The following is a 22,181-nucleotide window of genomic DNA, read 5'->3' as shown; positions in this document are numbered from 1 at the left end:
TTGTACTGCGAGTTATAACCTTTGGCTTTACACCGTATAGAATTCAGAGTCCCGGGGCTTAAATGAGGGTTGGGTGAGATTTAAAGTGCAGCCCGGCTCAGTGCAAGTAGATAGTGGATGGGTCCCGAGGAGAAATGAGGGTATATTTGTTTGCAGATATTTATTTATTTATAAAGGCACAGGGAAATCGTTTTATGTTCTCGTGCACGCAGCTCTTTTCTTTCAGAGACATTTGTTTGGTCGCATGATCCGAAAATAATTTGTTTATACGTTCGATGTGAACAAATGAAGGTGACGTGTTCGATGTATTTTTGCCACAAAGTTCAAGTTACAATTAAAGCTGCCTAACGATTAGTCGCGACTAATCGTTTGCAGAATAAAAGTTTTTGTTTACATATTTATTGTGTGCGTAATGTGTATAATAATTATGTATATTTCACGAGTTCACACTTACAAATAAGTTAAAAGAATTAAATTAGTAAACGTATTTGGCGTGCTGTCCGGGGAGAGGGCTCTGAGCAGGGAATGCGCCTGAAACGAGTATCCCCCCCTCTTAAGGAAATAACTTGGTGAATGAGAGGAGACGGGGTGGAGGAGGGATTCTGAAAGATGCGAAGGATTTTTGGTGAGTTCAACTGTGATTTCTATATGGCTTGCTTTCGAGCTGATTGGGTGTATTGTTGATTACCGATTGTAAGCGGCTGGTGCTATTGACTACTGATTGAAAACAGCTGAAGTCACTTAGTTATTTTATTTGACGTGTTCCTCCCGAACTTTGTTAATAAAACATCATATAAATGCACACACATGCATGTATATATTTAAGAAATATTTGCATGTGTATAAACATTTGTATATTTACATATAATTCATATCATACATAAATATAAATATTATATGAATTTATACCACGGGTCTGTTGAATGCTGCATTCTGATTGGCTGAGAAATGTTCTATGGGTGTTGATTATTTTTCTGTAAACCGCACACCTATCTTTTCAAATGTCTTAAAAATAGGCACCAGAGCAATGTATGTGGTAACCGTGGTATAAGCGGAATAATTGACTCCGGTCCTTTGAATTATTTGAAAATAATGCACACCTGCGGTGTAACGGCACTCCGCTTCGCGTCGTGCCGCATTACAACCTTGGTGTGCATTATTTTCTTATAATTCAATGGCCCGTCGTCAATTATTCCTTACATATTTTTCCTTAAAATTATACATACATGTGTTTGTATTTATATAAACATAATATTTGTTGATGTACTGTGTATAATAATTATGTAAACAAAAACTTTTATTCTGCAAACGATTAGTCGTGACTAATTATTAGGCAGCCCTAGTTACAATTGAACTTGATTTATTAAAATAAATTAGATTGTAATTCGTAAATGTTTATACCCATAGACTCAAGCATATGTGACCATATGAATCTTTTTTTTTTTGGTGATTTACTGTTTTCTCATCCTACATAATGTATAGTCCTTCCAGAAAAACGCAGAGTGATTATTGCGGGGCAAAAATCCTTGATCTTGCGGCATGTTTTCTTAAAAACGGGAACTTGCAAAAATTGCGGTAACTTGCAAAAATTGCGGGAACTTGCAAAAACTGTTTTCAGCTTTTGCAGCTTTTTAATGATGTTCATGTCACATAATCACTCCACTTCATAACGTTACAATGGCAACAGGGGACATGGCTAAGCTTGTGTGAGGTAAATGCAAAATTTTTCAACTTTCTGCTAAGATATATATGTAATTTTTGCTAAGAAATGCGGAGATTATGAAATCATGCAAGCCCCGCATATGTTGTGCACGGAAATCTGCAATTTATGCTGCGAAAGTGTGTCATATTTGAAAAAATGCGTACCCCGCATAACTATGCGGACTTTGGCTGATTATGCGTTAAATCATGCGATTGCATAATCATGTTTTTCTGAAGGGATTGAATGTAAAAAACATTCTGTGAAAATATAACCTTGATATCTTTAAAGGGGAACTTTTTTTGAAAATATTCTCATTTTCCAGCTCCCCTAGAGTTAAACATTTGATTTTTACTGTTTTAGAATCCATTCAGCCGATCTCCGGGTCTGGCGGTACGACTTTTAGCATAGCTTAGCACAATCCATTGAATTTGATTGGACCATTAGCATCGTCCTAAAAAATAACCAAGGAGTTTCAATATTTTTCCTATTTAAAACTTCTTCTTCTGTAGTTACATCGTGTACTAAGACCAACAGAAAATTAAAAGTTTAAATTTTCTAGGCAGATATGGCTAGGAACTATACTCTCATTCTGGCGTAATAATCAAGGACTTTGTTGCCGTAACAAGGCTGCAACAGGCGCAATGATATTAGCGCCTGAAAATAGTCCCCTTGGTAACTTTCAATAGCTGGGGACTAAAGTGTCCCTTTAATATTGACTGAGTAAGGTCATGTCAAAGATGTGAAATCAGTGATTGAAATCAAACTTTGATGCTCCAAATCTCATCGTAAGATAAGGGTCACATATTTATTTTAAAGGGATAGTTCACCCAAAAATGAAGATTCTGCTGTAATTTTTTCACTCTCATGTTACAAACCTGTATAAATTTCTTAATATTTCGGTTTGGATACAAACATTCCTTAAATTATCTTCCTTCGTATTCATCATAACAAAGAAATTTATACGGGTTTGTAATAACATGAAAGTGAAAAAATGACTGCAGAATTTTCATTTTGGGTGAACTATCCCTTTAAGTTAACTTTTTTTAATTATTTGGTCACGTCTTAATTTGCCAAGGGCACCAAATGAACCACAACGGTCAGTGGTGCATTCTTAAAAAATAAACACCTGCAGTGAACACTTATTTGGTGAACCTCAAAAACAACCAATCAGCAATCAATCACTGTCAGCATTTCTCATGCCACACTAGACATCATTAACATCTGATTAGGATTACAGTGTCCTCCATCTTCCTTTGTCGTTCTCTCTCTTACTCTTTCCTCTCCTTCTCCCTCTCTCATAAGAGACCAGGCCTCTTATTGCTCCCTTCCCGGGCATCATGCATTATGTATTTTATTATCGTGACAAACAAGTCTCTGGAGTGCAGCCAATGTTTCTACAGTAGCCCTAAATGGACAAACTTCTCTATAGAGAGCATTTTGTCACTACGTTGTCTCCTATGATGACATGTTTGTCCTGTGGCGACTACCGTAGCTTCTCTATGCATTTCGAAAGTGAGGTGAACTGAGCTGTTGGTTGCAATTCACAATCTCACCACTAGAATCTACACACTGGACCCTTAAGGCATATTTGCCTGCTTTGGAAAACAAAGGCATGACATTTTTAAGATCAGGTAGGAAAATTGTCACATTTATCAGGGGAAGTGCTCACAGAAGCTTGTGTCAGCTTACCGAGCATGCAGACATCCAAGATAATCAGTTTTTAAGGCATCAACTGCACTTTCGAGTTTTTTTTGTCAATCACACATTAGAAACTGACAGTTCAAGGTGAAAACCTTAATCATTCGTTTTGCATAAACAGATGCCAATTTGACATTTAGACGAGAAGCTTTGGTTGAAATTTTCCTCATGAGAACATTAGAACAGAAGTCACATTGGGATTTGAGCGTGCGAAACTACTTTAGACTGCAGAGTGAACAGCAAAGATGATTGTAATAAAAACCTCACAAATAAGAATAAATTAAATATAAAAATACTAAATTGTTAAATTATACAGTCTGGTTTTCTTCCCCACTGGAAACTAGGACTTTTGGTGTTTATATTGTCTCTGGACAACAAAAGAATATGAGAAGTAACTTTTTGTTCTGTAACTATATTTATTTATAGCTATTGTAATGGCTCTCTGTAGGACATTTTCATTCTGCCTTTTTGGTCTTTTTTGTTGCTTCATTTTACATATTGCACAGATTATTGTTATGTGAAGAGTCTGTTTGTCTGTCAGTAACTTTGATATCTTTAAAAATAATAATAAAATAATTTTACAGTAAGGGTGTAAGAAAATATCGATACACGTGATCATCGTGGTATTTTGCAATACTGTATCTCACGAATTTCCGTGGGATAGTCACAGAATTTTTTGCTCATTTTTCCGTAGCATTCTCACGGATCTCCGCATTTTTCCATGGCCCTGCTACGGACTGTCTTTTCCGTGGCATTCTCATGGATTGGTTACTCAACTGTTTTGTCCTATTTTCTTACCATTTTCGCTTCGGTTTAGGGTTAGATTTACATGAAATGACATCCCTACCCAAACTCAACTCTAACCCCAACGCCAGGTGACAATTGTTTAAAGTTTAGAGAATATAAAAGAATAAATCAGAAAAAATTGTATAAACCAGTAGTTAAAGTGACATACTAACGCAAACACCAAATCTAACCCTAAACCGAAGCGAAAATGGTTTGAAAATAGGAAAAAGTAGTTGAGTAACCAATCCACGAGAATGCCACAAAAAGACAGTCCGTAGCAGGGCGGCGATCCGTGAGAATGCCATGGAAAAAAGAGCAAAAACTTCTGTGTCTATCCCATGGAATCTTAGTGAGATCAGGTTGAAATTCAACAATGCAATAATATTTTTAATAAAATTATAAAAGATTCATGGCAGTCGTTTTATTTGGAGTTTACATCCTAACCACTAGATAGCATTCTTCTTATCTCTGAACTTGGAAGTACAGGACAGGAAGTACTAGCAAAGTGGTGCGCCACAATTTTTTTAGCAAAGGTTTGCATGTAGTGCTGTGTTCTCAATGACAGATTCCTTTATAAATTATATCCTATTATATTCCTAAAATAGAAAAAAATCTCAATAGATCACCTTAAAGGTGCAGTGTGTACTTTTTAAAAGGATCTCTTGACAGAAATGCTGAATAATATTCAAAACTATATTATCAGGTGTGTATGAAGACCTTTCATAATGAACTGTTATGTGTTTATTACCTTAGAATGAGACGTTTTATCTACATTCACCGAGGGTCCCCTTACATGAAAGTCGCCATTTTGGGCCGCCATGTTTTTACAGAAGCCTTTAGCGCACAACATTTTTTTACTAAGTTGTCTCCGACGATGACATGTTTGTCCGGTGGTGGCTATCGTAGCTTCTCTATGCATTTCAAAAGCGAGGGGTGAGCAGTGGACTGAGCCATTGGTTGCAATTCACAACCTCACCACTAGATGCCGCTAAAATTTGCACACTGCACCTTTAAATGTATTGCAACCCCTGTATTGTATCACAAGATTCTTGCTGATACTCAGCCCTAATTTACAGTAAAACAAAAAACTATACTGTATTTAAAGTTTTTAGTGCTGCAGTAATATTTAGTCTGAATGTGTGCATGCATTGCCTGCTGTACCTGTCAAGTATACAGGAAAGCACATTTATATTCAATATAAGCTGTTCATTTTCCCACCAAAATATCTGCATGTCTGCAAACTATTAAGCCTAAAAGTGTTTGACGGCAAATAAAGCAATTTTTGATTATGCATAAACAAACAAATTCCTATTATGTAAATAACTAGAGAGAAAAGACGAAACATGGCGACAGAGAGAGATGTAGAAAGAGAGAGATTGAGAAAGGGAGAGCTGGAGAAAATGAGAGAGAGAGAGAGAGAGAGAGAGAGAGAGAGAGACAAAGAGGGAGAGATCTAATCACCATTACCAGACTCAAATTGTGACTCTAGGCCAAAAACCTCTGCAAAAAACTTTAAACAAGGTCAAATTAACTCAAAGGAAATGAAAACACAAAGGAAAGGTGGATAAAGAAAGAAAGAAAGAAAGGCAGATGTGATGGAGATAAAGTAAACCCCTATAGGTACAACAGTAAAGAGACAGGAACTTGCAGAAGCGACTAAAATGCTTTCAGATGCATATTACAATAAAGGAACATTTGTTTTTCCATGGATAACAGCTCTTTACTACACGCAGATCTGCACTTCAGGGATCATCACAGTGTTAAGAGGAAAATTGCACAGATCTGTTCAAAGTGAAGTGTTTGTGTGCAATTTGCATGGTAGCGTTACAATCCAGGGTGGTTGAAAATAGGTTTGAGCCTTCCAGTTTCAGCAATATCACTCTGAAATGTTTGAAAGATGGACGGAAAGCTTCCTCCGTCAGAAATGAGACCCCATTATCAATGCATTTATGAAACAAAATAATGGCTCTGAATTTTGCCGCATACTGGGAAAAGCCAAACCATTTATCTCAGCTGGATACCATTTATCTTTGAAAGGAAGATGGATACAACCGATGTAAGATCAACATTTGAAAAATGGTGATGACCGTGGCCGACTATAGTAGCCCTAAAAATATATTAAGCCTATCACACGAAATGCATGAATGCCTATGGATTACCAATTTATTTAAAAGACACCAAAAGTCTACTTTTTAAGCAAAGCATTTCACTTAAAGACTTTTTTGAGGTTATACACAAAGAGTTCAGATGCAATATATCGAAATATAGCAAAGTTTTAGCACACAGTCAGGCACATGAATAACTGCTTGTGTGTGTACAAGAATGTAAAACATGTATGCATGTGTGATTTTGAGTAATTAAACACATTTAATACGTTCAAATTGATTTTACAAACATAAAAACGCATAATATTTATAGCATCAAGTATAGCATCTTTTGTGTAACTGACTAAAAAATCCCCTGAAATTACTTTGGGACCTGTTGGTAAAATGTGATTATAAAAATCGGTGAGGAAATTTTAAGTTAGCTGTAAAAAATGTCTAGCATCAGTTGTTTGAAGTTTTAATAATTTGTCATCATGAAAGTAGATGCAAAATTATTTTTTATTTTTTACTTGATAAAAAAAAAGTTTTTAAGAGAGTTTTTATCATTTACAATTTATTATGGAGATTTATTAACCTATTTGTGACGAAACGCAGTTTGGTTCCAAAACGCGATAAACGGCATTAAAAAAATGAGTTACACAAAATCTAATATCCGCCGTGTTATTCTGTCATCTTTTCTCCTTTTTTCCAAAACGCGATAAACGCCAGTCCTCCTTCTCTGCAGAATGCAATAAATCCGCTCAACCAATCACAGCGAACCATTCCACGTACTGTAAACAACAATGGCGGTGCTTTGAATACACACAGAATCCAAGTTTTCCTCATCTACTTTGTACTTCATGATCAACAAACAAACAAAAACAAAATAATATTTTTGATGGCATTGATAAGCTTGTGGTGGTTTTCTGTGACTTGGAAGAAACGTAAAAGCCATCAAAATCGAAAAATTTACGCGAGAGGCACTCAGGAGACAGAAAAATGCCGGCTGTTGCTTGTTTTCCTGACAGCATCAAGCTTCTGTCATGCTAACACACTGACCTCAGGGGATCTTATGAAAAACTTTCCATTATTTTACGCAAAGTCAACGAAAATCGAGCAGGACCAAAACATTTTACAGCTGATCGCTGTCAAAAAAAGTTCAGCGACGTCGTCCCAGGAATGACAGCAGCAATGACAGTGTTCGTAATATGACAGAGTAAGTGTTTTTATTACTGCAATTAATGTTTTTTTTATGAATATAACATGGCAAAGATGAATGCACATTTAAATATTGCTTCAATAGATTTAAAGCATTTTGAAAAAAAACTTTTTTGCATTTTGTGGAAAAATCTGTTTCTTAATAAATCTTTTTTAAACCAAATTATGGATTTGAATTTTTTATGTTTTTATAACCTAAAGATTCTATGTGAAAGTTTGTAATAGAAAATAGTGCTTTTCATCTTGTCACTTTCTGGGTATAGAAAACACGTTTTTACCCAAAAATGTTATCAACTCAGATTTAAATTGAGGATCTCTTGATTTCTGAGAAGATAAACCCAGCAGTAAAAGTTTGACCATCAAATAAAAAGAAAAAAGAAAAAGATTTTATGAAGACCTGTCAAAAATACTCATGGGCTCAGAATAACTTATACGCTCTACTTAGCAGAAGCTTTGACAAAGACGCTATCCGATTCGAGATTGTACCAGGGGGCCCAGTTTTATGACATTTTATAACTCAAACAAAATAAGGCTACCATCCACTACATTGTATCATTTAATATGTTTAGTTTAATTTAAATTTTAAGTTTAAGATTTTCTTGGGGGGGGGTTGATTTCAATCATTAATTTCACCTTGATTTCAATCTTTGACTTGACCTTAATCAGTCACTTAAATGTCTGGGTTATTTTTGGACAAAACACATGCTGGGTTAAAAATGACTGTCCCAATTTTGGGTTCTTGTTATAACCCAACAGTTGGGTTAAAACAACCAATTGGGTCAATTTTAACCCAGCGGTGTGTTCTGTCCAATATTTACCCAACATGGCTTAAAAATAACCCAGATATTTTTGTGTTGGATTATTTTATGTAGAAAACAATAAATCGCATAACCATTCCTGATGACTGTATAAGAGTATTTCTGTATTCTCTTGCAAGTAGGAGCCAGTAGATTCACGTTTTTTATCTCATGCCTTAAATCAAATCATAGCTGAGCTGATATTCAAACAGTGCTTTTGTGTTGTATTGTATAGCACCTCGATTCTGGATAAACGTTGTGTGTACAAGCTGTATATGCTTGAAATGATAACACATCTTCTCCGACTTGTTGATGGTAAATTGCTTAAATATACTTCATCACACAATGAATTATTTTTTTATCTTCAGTAATCTTAAATGCTTGCAGAATGAAGATCGATTTCTTTCTGTGTGTGTGTGTGTTTTGTATCTAACAGCGGGACACATAATTTGCATTGTCATAGATTTTTTAAAATATAGGAGTCAATGCATTCCCTTGGCCATATGGTGCAAGCATGTGGTGGTTTGTGTTTAACAGCCTGTGCATTTTTTCTAAAGACATTATGTTGCCCAGCTCTTTAATATATGTAAAGGAAATTGTCAGGGCTGTATGTATATATTCTTGGCTATTATTATAGGAACACATTATTCTTATGTGTGCTTGTGTAAATGTCTTGTTTTGTATGACTAATACCCCCATCTTTTTATATAGGTTATGTGCTTGCATGAGTCATTGTCTGCTGTAATGTATATGCACCTGTTATCTGGACGTGTGTAATATATAGCTTCAGTGGAAATAAGGTCCATTATGAATGCAATTGTATTTTATCATGCGTCATCATTCTCTCCACTTGGCTTGAGTGTTAATGTTGTAACATAGCAAAATGCATACAGGACAAAGTGATTACTAGTGGTGTTTACTAGTACCATGCTAAAATAAACCATACTTAAAATAAATAAATAAATAAATAAGATAAGTGAGTAAATGAGGTGTTGAATGAATTGTTGAAAGAAAATGTGACACTGTATGAATATAAACAAATAAATAAATAAATAAATAAATGTAAAAACCTTTTAAAATAAAATTTAAATGAAAAATAAAGTAGGGCTGCCAAAAGATTAATCGCAATTAATCGTATACAAAATAAAAGTTTGTGTTCGAATAATATATTTCTGTGTATATTATTTGTAATTATTATGTTAAGTTTATATAAGAATTATATAAGTTCACACATACATGTATACATTTAAGAAAAATGTTAAATATGTTAAAATATATAAATATAAATATATATTTAAAAATGTTAAATATTTGTTTATTTATATATAATATAAAATACTAAAATCTATATAAATATATATATATATAAGTAAAAATTACATTTAATTAAATACATACATTAATGTGTGTGTATTTATATATACAAAATAATAACACAGTGCACACACGTATATTATGCAAAACCAAATGTTTATTTTGTATGCGATTAATCGTGATTAATCTTTTGATAAAGTAAAAACTTCAATCCACCATCTCCGTCTCTCTCTCTTGCTCCTTTGAACTGTGGTTTCATTTTTTTCTTGGTGTCGCTGCTTAATAAGATTCCCATCATATGCTTTTACTTTAATGTGTGACGCATTGTGTTTTTTTTCGAGAGGGAGTGCAGTGCGTTGGAGTGCTTTCATGTGTATGCATGTTTGTGAGCATTAAGTATAATTATCATTTTACACTCATTAGAGCGGCGCTAGAGAGGAAAGAAACGTCCAAACAGCTGCTTCAAACTAACACGGACGGTCTTGCATAAAAGAGCAAATAAAAGCCCACTGAAGAAAACACAGCCCCTTAAACATCTCAAAGAGAGACAACAGGGAAAATGACCTGCTTGTAAAGGTAGCAGAAACTCTTTTTGTGCTCTCTGAAGACTCCGACACTCGGCTTGTGATCGTCTAAATCACACACATCAGAGAAATTCGTCCGAAGTGAGTTCTGCTGAGAAACGGTGACGGCGTTTTATTCTGAAAAACTTGAAAGCAAGTTTGGGATCACTGAAACCGTGAGGGCTTTAATGGGAAATTGCAAAAGCCTCATCAATAATTTACAACAGCTCCGTGTCTGTGAGTGGTTTTAACAGAGATAAAACAGCAGTTTGCCATTGTAAACAAAGATGCTGTTTTCTTTATTCTTCCCTTTCTTCTTTCCTGCCAGAATTTCCACGGTGAATTAATGAACCGCTAAGCGATCGGGGTTTGTCATTCAGACTTGCTGCTAAAATGGAGTGTGCCCTGCTTTAGGCAGCATTTAACTTGGAATATGTGTGGAATGGCACGTCATAAAGTCTAAATTGGCTCGTTGAGGGTTACGACCTGAAGCATGTCATGAAAACCGCATGCTTTGTTTACTGGGCTGTACCACACTCGGACATGTACAAATGCAGTCAAATGTATTCAAAAAATGAAATTGCTTCGCATGCTTTTACCTGAATACAAAGCGTGAGAAGCTTTGACAAGGTGCTATTAATGCCAAGGGCGGCTTATCACCGCTGCTACCAAAACAACCATTTTTTGCTACCTGTTTCCATATGTGCATTTTACTACTTGTATTTATTTTGGGAGCATGCATACACTACCGTATTTTCCGAACTATAAGTCACACTTTTTTCATAGTTTGGCGGGTCCTGGAACTTATACACTGAAAAAAAATGATTCATTGAATTTAATCTTTTTAAGCTATATTTAAACAAAAGTTTTACATTTTATTTTACGTTACTAATCTTTTTTGTTTAAATGTAGCTTAAATAAATTGATTGCAACCACTTACCTTAAATAAATTGATTAAATTCAATGAATCATTTTTTTCAGTGTCAGGTGAAACTTGCGTCAAAATTATTTAATATGAACCAAAAGAAACCATTACCGTCTATAGCCGCCAGAGTCTGCTCTATGCTGCTCCTGTATTTATGTAATTCAATGGATTCAGTGATGCGTAATGACTTCGGGACATTTTTTAGCTTAATTGTTTGGCTTGTTGTGTTAATTTAGCCTATTCAGCCTCCCAGGTAAGTTCTGTATGCTATTGTCTATCGTGTAAATAACTGTTAATGTTACTTTAAAGGAATAGTCTACTCATTTTCAATATTAAAATATGTTATTACCTTAACTAAGAATTGTTGATACATCCCTCTATCATCTGTGTGTGTGGACGTAAGCGCTGGAGCGCGCTGCGACGCTTCGATAGCATTTAGCTTAGCCCCATTCATTCAACGGCACCATTCAGAGACAAAGCCAGAAGTGACCAAACACACCAACGCTGTTCCTATCCAAGACGAGCAGTCACACAAGCAAGCTTGGCGGCACAAAACAAAACGCAGCGCTCCTCCAAGCGGATGCAAAAGAGGAACTACACTCTATGGCGCAATAGCACCTTTGGGAGCACTTCGACTCAGCGCAGTAACACCCTCCCTCTCCCATTATGAGAGTGAGAAGGGGAGCGGACTTTTCAGGCGAGTCGAAGTACTCCCAAAAGTGCTATTACGCCATAAAATATAGTTCCTCTTTTAAATCCGCTTAGAAAAGCGCTACGTTTTATTTTGTACCACCAAACTTGTTCGTATAACTACTCGTCTTAAATAGGAAAAACGTTGATGCGCTTGGCCACCTCCAACTTCATCTCCAAATGGCACCACTGAATGAACGGGGCTAAGCTAAATGCTATCGAAGCGTCACAGCGCGCTCCAGCGCTTACGTGCAAGCACACAGAAGATAGAGGGATGTATCAACAATTCTTAGTTAAGGTAATAACATATTTTAATATTGAAAATGAGTAGACTATTCCTTTAACATGTACGGACACCTATTCAGCCTGCTGTTCTGTGCTATTGTTCAGTTGAATAACTTACCTTTCCAGATTAAATGTCTGTTCGTCAGCTTAGTTTTTGTGAAATCAGTTTCTAAATAGACCCAATGTATAGTTCAGCGTGACTTATATATGTTTTTCCTCTTTAAAATGCACTGATGACTGATGCGACTTATGCTCCGGAGCTGACCGGAAAATACGGTAGTTTAATTTCTATTAAAATTTGTGCAAAACTTAAGTGTTATTTTCTAAATGTTGACACAAAAATTATTTACCGATGTTACAATGTAATTTTGTTGTATCGCGATAAGTCATTCCAAAAAGCATGGTGACGGATCTGTTTGACTTCATATGGCGCTACGCAGACCGACATGACATCAAAATACAGAGAAAATAACTAAATCGCTCTCCTGGTATTTTGATACCATGCGTTTAAAGGTTCTCGTAACACCACATGAAGTCGACCACACCTCTTCAGACTTGTCCTCCAATTAAACATTGGCGTGTTCGAGTTCATGCGGCGCTGCGCAGACCGATCGCCGAGGTTTGCCTCTTGCAGTCGTGGGAGGAGTTAAAGATGGAGATGTCAAGTCGGACACCTGCTGCATGCCGTAGTGATGTATGCGCTTTGTTGCCTTTTTTTGTGAATTAGATGTTAAATTTGTTTAAAACAAATCTTTTGATAAAAAGTTGCAACCAGAAACACTATAAATGTAATAATTTAATTGGGCTGCCTCTAACGACTATTTTTATATCAACTAATCTATCAACTAATTTATCAATTAATCGATTATTCTAAACGACTAATTTACTACCAAAAACAACCAAACATTCAATCAACCAAACATTCCTAAATCTTATCCCTGTTGGAAAAAAAAGCACTTTAGAGACAGCGATAAACATAAGGATTGCGCCTACTAGTGGTGTGGAGGAAATGGTTGTTATTTTAGCATGAGAACAAATTTAAGGTAAAATAATGGAGTCGATTATAAATATTGATGCAGTAAATATTATAATATTAAATATTATAAATATGTCGATGCAGTCAATTGTGTCGACCAATCGCGACAGCGCTACTTCTTATACTGTATATGCACAAAAATTATGGGTAACATAAGCCTACATTATTAAAATACAAATAGTTTTTTATTTAAAAAAACAACAAAATATATATATCTAGAGAAAGAGGCTGTGCCGGCTGAGCCATCCGGCTACTCACGAAACGCTCTTGTGGTACTTAAAAAACATACGTCACATTCACATGCCATCAGCGCCAGCTCGAGACAGACAAAATTTCTAACCGGCATGCACTGCTTCAAGTCAGCCGCCGATCAGTCTAAACAGTGCTGCATGAAATCGAACACACGTATATTTAAAGAATGATCATGTGACTTTTACGCACACCAGGTGACCTATAAATGGGAAAAATTGCAGTTTTGCAATACATTCCTTTTTTGAATTGCCTGAAAAACCACCTTACCCAGGCATACAAACTTTATTGCGATCTATGGGTTTATGCGAAATTGTTGTTTCCATTGCACGCATTTCCTATCAGAAATGGAAAAAAGGTCAAAATATGTACCTCACCTGTCACTGAGGCAGTACTTTTTCAAAAAGTACATCTATGCACCTAAAGAGTTCATAGAACCTCAAAGGTGCATATGGTCCCAAAGAGAGCTTATTAGTATTTCAATTAGTATCAAATGTATACATATCTACCTTATGGTACATATTAAGATCTTTTTAAAGGGTCCTGCCCGAGTGACAGCTGGGACATAGATTTTCATAATTTTTTCTAACGGTGTATCGTTGCAAAAATCACCCCCCTATAATGAGGAGTGAGGGGCAGGTTAAAAAGACAAACAGGAAATAAAATTTGCATTCAAAATATGAATAGGAGCAGCAGGTGATGAGCTTTAGTACCATTAAATGGAAATCCAGCAGGAGAACACACATCAAACACGCGATCGCTGACATCCACACATCAAGGTCATATTTCCCTGCGAGATCTCTCGACAGATGCGCCTCCGCATCTTGCATTGTAAATCATTCCTTGAGTGCAACCGGAGGGAAAGGTTTATCTCGTTTCGAATCTCATGTCCGTGTTAATGTGAAAGAAAAATGGGGAAACAATTAGACAGGTGTGTTTTGGCCGCAGTGGGGGACACGACTCATTACTCATAGGGCCCATGTGGATGCAAACTATTAGGACTAAAGAAGGGAGATGGGATGAATAGCAGATGCCAGATGAATTTTTGGAAGGAGTGAGGTAAGATGAAAGTTCTATACAGTATCCTACGCTGTCAGAAAAAATGGTCTCTAGCTGTCACTGGGATATTAATCGAGATATTAATGTGAATTCTTTAGGCAATAGTGTACTTTTGGAAAGTGCACAGCCTAGTTAGGGGCTTATGGACAGTTATGAACTCCTTTTAGTCTCAGCATTAACAGGTAATACTTAGGCATGTCCTTATTTAAAACTTTAACAGAGAAATAGTTGTACTATTTCAAAAACTGCAATGCAGCATATTATCACATAAATCTAGAGTATTTTGGAGCCGATGGTGTAGTGGGCAGTGCTCCGACATATGGTGCAGACGCACTTTCAACGACCCACCTTCGAATCCTGGCGTGTGGTCCTTTGCCGATCCCGTACCCCTGTACTTTCCTGTCCATCTAAAAAAGACAAAATGGCCCAAAAACGTCTTTAAAAAATGTAGAGTCTGTCCGTAAACTCTTGCTTTAAGGTCCCCGGTCCATTTTGCACTGAACTTCTCTCAGACTGGGATGAATAATTATTCTCTTACATTAAAGCTTCCCTACAAGATATTAGTTAAAAGAAACCCCTACAGCCTTAGTGAGCTTTTAGGAGTTCATTTTAATTCATTAGATTGGAGGATACTGTGGTTTTGGAGGAATATAAATGATAATAACCCAGATGACTACAGTCCTGTCTGTGGAGACTATGGTATATGGTTAAAGAAAGAAAATGGGCTTACTATGAGTGTGTTTTCAATTTAATGAGGACAGATGTGCGTCAATCATCCCCCTGCTGGGCTGTGCGTGAATCTGATCTCTGTCAAGTTTTCTTACAGGCTCTGACAGTACAGGTGAGCTGTCTCTGTACTCGGTGGACATATTTCATTTCGTACAAGGAGGATTTCAAAGTTGGCCGATGCTTCTTCCAAATGATGTGGATGGATGACGGGGGTTTGGTATGTAACATGGTCTCAAATCCACACTTTCCCCCAATGAAATCAAACTAAGTGTGAAAACAAGAGTAGACACCTCACTCAAACTGTTTGACTTTTGCTGATATTGTTTGTTTTGTACGTAACTGATATACAAAAGTCTTTATCTTTTCCTAACCTTAATTTTAATTTAAAAGATTTTAATCTTTGACATGAGCTTGTCTGTGGTGCAGATCTGGATCCTATTCGCACTGTACATGATTTTTTTTGTCCCGTTTGCACTGTCCGTGGTGCTGATCTGAATCCCATTTGCGCTGTCCATGATTCTGATCTGGGTCCCGTTTGCACTGTCCGTGGTGCTGATCTGGGTCCCGTTTGCACTGTCCGTGGTGCTGATTTGGGTCCCATTAGCACTGTCCGTGGTGCTGATCTGGATCCCGTTTTCGCTGTCCATGGTGATGATCTGTGTCCCGTTTGCACTGTCTGTGGTGCCGTCCTGGATCCTATGTGAACTATACATGATTTTTTTTGGTCCCGTTTGCACTGTCCAAGATTCTGATCTGGGTCTCGTTTGCACTGTCCGTGGTGCTTATTTGGGTCCCATTTGCACTGTCCGTGGTGCTGATCTGGGTCCCATTAGCACTATCCGTGGTGCTGATCTGGATCCTACTTGCACTGTGCATGATTTTGATCTATTTTTTTTCACTGTCCGTGTTTTCGCTGTCTGTGGTGCTGATCTGGGTCCCGTTTGCACTGTCTGTGGTGCCGTTTTGGATTTTATGTGAACTTTACATGATTTTCTTTGGTCCCGTTTGCACTGTCCATGATTCTGATCTGGGTCTTGTTTGCACTTTCCGTGGTGCTGATTTGGGTCCCATTAGCACTGTCCGTGGTGCAGATATGGATCCCGTTTTTGCTGTCCGTGATGATGATCTGTGTCCCGTTTGCACTGTCTGTGGTGCCGTCCTGGATCCTGTGTGAACTATACACTATTTTTTTTGGTCCCGTTTGCACTGCCCAAGATTCTGATCTGGGTCTCGTTTGCACTGTCCGTGGTGCTTATTTGGGTCCCATTAGCACTATCCGTGGTGCTGATCTGGGTCCCATTAGCACTATCCATGGTGCTGATCTGGATCCTACTTGCACTGTGCATGATTTTGATCTATTTTTTTCACTGTCTGTGTTTTCGCTGTCTGTGGTGCTGATCTGGGTCCCGTTTGCACTGTCTGTGGTGCCGTGTTGGATCCTATGTGAACTTTACATGATTTTTTTTGGTCCCGTTTGCACTGTCCATGATTCTGATCTGGGTCTTGTTTGCACTGTCCGTGGTGCTGATTTGGGTCCCATTAGCACTGTCCGTGGTGCTGATCTGGATCCCGTTTTCGCTGTCCGTGATGATGATCTGTGTCCCGTTTGCACTGTCTGTGGTGCCGTCCTGGATCCTGTGTGAACTACACAATTTTTTTTGGTCCCGTTTGCACTGCCCAAGATTCTGATCTGGGTCTCGTTTGCACTGTCCGTGGTGCTTATTTGGGTCCCATTAGCACTGTCCGTGGTGCTGATCTGGGTCCCATTAGCACTATCCGTGGTGCTGATCTGGATCCTACTTGCACTGTGCATGATTTTGATCTATTTTTTTTCACTGTCCGTGTTTTCGCTGTCTGTGGTGCTGATCTGGGTCCCGTTTGCAATGTCTGTGGTGCTGTTCTGGATCCTATGTGAACTTAACATGATTTTTTTTGGTCCCATTTGCACTGTCCATGATTCTGATCTGGGTCTTGTTTGCACTGTCCGTGGTGCTGATTTGGGTCCCATTAGCACTGTCTGTGGTGCTGATCTAGATCCTATTTCCACTGTACATGATTTTTTTGGTCCGTTTGCACTGTCCGTGGTGCTGATCTGAATCCCATTGATTCTGATCTGGGTCCCGTTTGCACTGTCCGTGGTGCTGATCTGGGTCCTGTTTGCCCTGTCCGTGGTGCTGATCTGGATCCCGTTTCCGCCGTCCGTGGTGATGATCTGTGTCCCGTTTGCACTGTCTGTGGTGCCGTCCTGGATCCTATGTGAACTATACACAATTTTTTTTGGTCCCGTTTGCACTGTCCAATATTCTGATCTGGGTCTCGTTTGCACTGTCCATGGTGCTGATTTTTGTCCCATTTGCACTGTCTGTGGTGCTGATTTGGGTCCCATTAGCACTGTCCGTGGTGCTGATCTGGATCCCGTTTCCGCCATCCGTGGTGATGATCTGTGTCCCGTTTGCACTGTCTGTGGTGCCGTCCTGGATCCTATGTGAACTATACACAATTTTTTTTTGGTCCCGTTTGCACTGTCCAATATTCTGATCTGGGTCTCGTTTGCACTGTCCGTGGTGCTTATTTGGGTCCCATTTGCACTGTCCGTGGTGCTGATCTGGGTCCCATTAGCACTATCCGTGGTGATGATCTGGATCCTACTTGCACTGTGCATGATTTTGATTAATTTTTTTTCACTGTCCGTGTTTTCGCTGTCTGTGGTGCTGATCTGGGTCCCATTAGCACTGTCCGTGGTGCTGATCTGGATCCCGTTTCCGCCGTCCGTGGTGATGATCTGTGTCCCGTTTGCACTGTCTGTGGTGCCGTCCTGGATCCTATGTGAACTATACACAATTTTTTTTTGGTCACGTTTGCACTGTCCAATATTCTGATCTGGGTCTCGTTTGCACTGTCCGTGGTGCTTTTTTGGGTCCCATTTGCACTGTCCGTGGTGCTGATCTGGGTCCCATTAGCGCTATCCGTGGTGCTGATCTGGATCCTACTTGCACTGTGCATGATTTTGATCTATTTTTTTCACTGTCCGTGTTTTCGCTGTCTGTGGTGCTGATCTGGATCTTTACATGATTTTTTTGGTCCCGTTTGCACTGTCCATGATTCTGATCTGGGTCTTGTTTGCACTGTCCGTGGTGCTGATTTGGGTCCCATTTGCACTGTCTGTGGTGCTGATCTGGGTCTCGTATGCACTGTCCATGGTGCTGATCTGGATCAGTGTGTTTCGTGCTGATAATATTGTCACTAGTTATAGCATTTCAGTGCAACATCACACCTATGTGCTTTAGTGTCCAAGCACATGAGATCAATGCCCAGGGGCCTTATTTGCAGGGTGGGATCTGAGGATGATTCATGTACGCACACACAGGTGATCTGTGATTTATAAAGGGAACATTGCTTTGTTTTATAAGTCTTAATAATTTTTGGCGTATGCCGATTCGGCTTTTAGAAATGAGACCCCAGGTCATGTGTAATATCCTGAAGAAAGACAAAAAAGTTTCCAGAGTGGTTTTAGGCAGAGACATTAATTTTGAAGCAAAAAACTGATGTTCTTTCCAAAAAGTTTACCTTGATGATAATTAATTATTGTTTGCAGCTTTCTCACTTTGAGAAACCCGAGGCAAGCGCTTATTTACTGAAATAAATTCTTGACAAGTAATTTGGAAAAATGGCTTCGGTACCTGGCGACGGGCGTTCGTGCATGTTTGATCTATTCAGATGCCAGGTTTTATTTGGTGTCTCCTGGAAACCTCAAGAGCTCAAAGTGACAGTCCCTCTTCATCTAAATCAAGACTTTGCATCATCGTCCGTAGTAGAGATGGAGAGGCGGAACTGCGCTCTATCCCTCAAACAGCTGCTGTGGTGTTGAAGTGACAACGATCTCCGCTCTGCTCTCTCTCGCACACCGCTGGCTTCACTTGTTAATGGATGAACCACTGAGCTGGTGCGGTTAGTATCCTAACAAGAGTTGACAGGCTTCCCTTTAAACAGACCTCGCTGATCTCAAGCAAGCCTGAGCGACTTAATGTTGTTTGTCTATTGGTTACCCCTTTCACTAATGAATTTGTCATTGAGCTGTTTATTTTATCCAGAGCGAATTATAGTAGACCTACACTTGCTATTTGTTCTCATTTTATCTTTAAGCGAAATCAAATAATGGCCATCTATTAAAGCCTATCTCTAAATTAGTATGTCAGCTGGGTGTAGTTTAGGTATGTATGCATATTTTGAATGTGTTACTAACACAGGTGGCACTGATGGTATGTTATATATTTCTGTTTTTGTTTCATCATATAAATAATTATTAAAAGTAAAAGGACTTCACAGAGTTTGTGCAGATAGACAGTTTTATTAAAAATGAAATGGTGTTTAATTATTTACAATGAATTAGAGAACTCAGTGTATGTGTGTAATGATAATATGCACTGTAATATTTTCATCCACTTTTTCAGACGATATCAGTCTAACTAATGAGGCTACAGCTGGAGGGGAGCTGGAGGGCACTAAACATGTCTGCTTTCTTTGATCGTGTTTAATTATGTATGTGTCATGGCTCGTGAGATCTCTGACAAGCGGTCAAACAACAGTTCTGTTTCTTTTTATCCTCACGACTTGTTTGCTTACTCGCATTCCTCATATTAGGATGCATTGTTCTCATCCGCTGTCTTGCATTTTTGTTCATGCCCTCCTCTCCGCTTGATGCTGTCTGATCGACAAGGTTTGATCATTTTAACCATGATCAGTTTCTTCTGTACTTTTGAGCAGCGTGATGGTTTCACACTGAAGAAACGGATACACTGAACGCTGATTTGAGGTGGTTTGAACGCTGTATTTTGTGCATTGCTGACTAGTCTTTGCTCTTCTCTATATTGTTTACCCCCCTTATTGGCATGAGTCCTAATAAGTTGACATGCTGTTCTGTCTTGTTAACACCACAAATCTAACTGAAGAGTAATAGAAACTAAAGCACAGATTAGTACACTAATCCCCCAAAAATAAGGGTGGCATTCTTTATGCACAGCCTTGCGGAGGATGGAGTGTTGGATTAACCATTAGTATTGGCCTTTCTGAATCAGTACTCACCGACTTGGAGTTCATCGAGCTCAGGGGAAGCTCTTCATTAGCATTACATCAGATTACAAGCAGATATCCCACCTGCAAAAGCATTAGGAATTTGATTGAATCAAAATGAGAAGGAATCGCTCATGGGGGTTTTTCACAAAAAGGAAGAGAGACACTAATTGGATTAACATATTTGCAGGATTCAGGACCGAGGAGGCGAAATGCATGCATGGTGCAAAAATATTCCACCATCTAATCATGAAATGATAAGGAAAATTTGAAATTTGATTAATATTCAATGCTTAGTTATTCATCTGTGGTCCTGTAGATCAGTCGGTAGAGCATTGTTTGAGCAACGCAAAGGTCCGGGGTTTGATCCTTGGTTAGCACACATTGATAAAGTTAAATATGTATGTAGGGGAGAGCGGGGCACAACCTATTGCTGTTTGACTTTGGTTCTATCATGAATTTTTTTTATGTTAGATTAAATCTTTTTTTTACACAAAAAGTTAGTTTGTGGGATCTTCCGTTATTGTACAATTACATCGAAAGTGACAGGTGTGCAAACGTTACAACTTATCCCATAGGTAAGGTTAATTGTAACAAACAGAGTGTTTGTTAGAAAATGTAGTTTAAACACAAATATTTCAATAAAATTCTGTCTATATACTAAAGATGGATATTGTTTATATATCTGCCTATAACAGATAGATATTCACACATTCATCCATCAATGATCCTTCATCTAACCATCCTTGTATTATGCATCATATTATGCATATTAATCGATTTTTCTTTTTTTGAAAGGGCCATACAATTAAGACAAAAAAAATCATAATTGTGAGTTGTTTTCACTGATACTGTATTAACCCTTCATTTTGAATAATAGTATTTATATTGTTTTCATTTCATTATCATTGTACACTCACCTATAAGGGATTATTAGGAACACCCATTTAATTTCTCATTAATGCAATGGTGCAATGGTGTGGGAGATGTTTTCTTGGCACACTTTAGGCCCCTTAGTGCCAACTGGGCATCGTTTAAATGCCATGGCCTGAGCATTGTTTCTGACCATGTCCATCCCTTTATGACCACCATGTACTCATCCTCTGATAGCTACTTCCTGCAGGATAATGCACCATGTCACAAAGCTCAAATCATTTCAAATTGGTTTCTTGAACATGACATTAGTTCACTGTACTAAAATGACCCCCACAGTCACCAGATCTCAACACAATAGAGCATCTTTGGGATGTGGTGGAACGGGAGTTTCGTGCCCTGGATGTGCTTCCCACAAATCTCCATCAACTGCAAGATGCTATCCTATCACTATGGGCCAACATTTCTAAAGAATGCTTTCAGCACCTTGTTGAATCAATGCCACGTAGAATTAAGCCAGTTTTGAAGGCGAAAGGGGGTCAAGCACAGTATTATGGTGTTCCTAATAATCCTTTAGGTGAGTGTATACTGGAGGCTTAGTTGTAACACTGTGTGACAACTTGCCCCGCTGTGTAAAAATTTTTTCAACTCCAGCTATCAGTTACTAGGAGTTGCTGACATGTTTCAAAATGGTGTAAAGTTTTAACAAGACCGTGATTAAATAATACAAGGTTGAATTTGGTGATTTACACACCCAACTCGGAAAGCGAAAAAGACATAAGATGAAGAAATATACTTTTATGTACTTTTACTCTTAACCAAAACACATCAAATTCACAGGAGATCTTCTGACAATAAGAGAAAAAGCGCAGATTGCTCAGCCCTATATAAATATGAAAAGTAGCTGCGTTACAATTAACCCCTCCTTAGTTTTTGCCCTGCTCACCCCTACTGTATAAACTGGATTCACTGTAAGTTGCTTTGTAAAAAGTGTCTGCCAGATGCATAAATGTAAGTATCATTTTATATTTTGCAAATAACTGTCTTATGGTATATACAGTATGATGATAAATTACATATTTTTCCCAACATAAAGTCGTTTA

At 38.1% G+C, this 22,181-nt stretch overlaps 1 protein-coding gene across 2 annotated transcripts in view; it reads left to right on the top strand.

Moving 5' to 3' along the window:
• Window positions 1–22,181, top strand: part of grid1a (glutamate receptor, ionotropic, delta 1a) — a 436,389-nt gene that overhangs the window by 34,606 nt on the left and 379,602 nt on the right. The gene's annotated exons all lie outside the window — the stretch shown is intronic.

The sequence above is a fragment of the Misgurnus anguillicaudatus genome, chromosome 7 (genome assembly GCF_027580225.2).
Source record: "Misgurnus anguillicaudatus chromosome 7, ASM2758022v2, whole genome shotgun sequence".
NCBI classification, from domain to species: domain Eukaryota; kingdom Metazoa; phylum Chordata; class Actinopteri; order Cypriniformes; family Cobitidae; genus Misgurnus; species Misgurnus anguillicaudatus.
The sequence above is the reverse complement of the archived record's forward strand: the minus strand, read 5'-3'. Positions and strand labels throughout refer to the sequence as shown.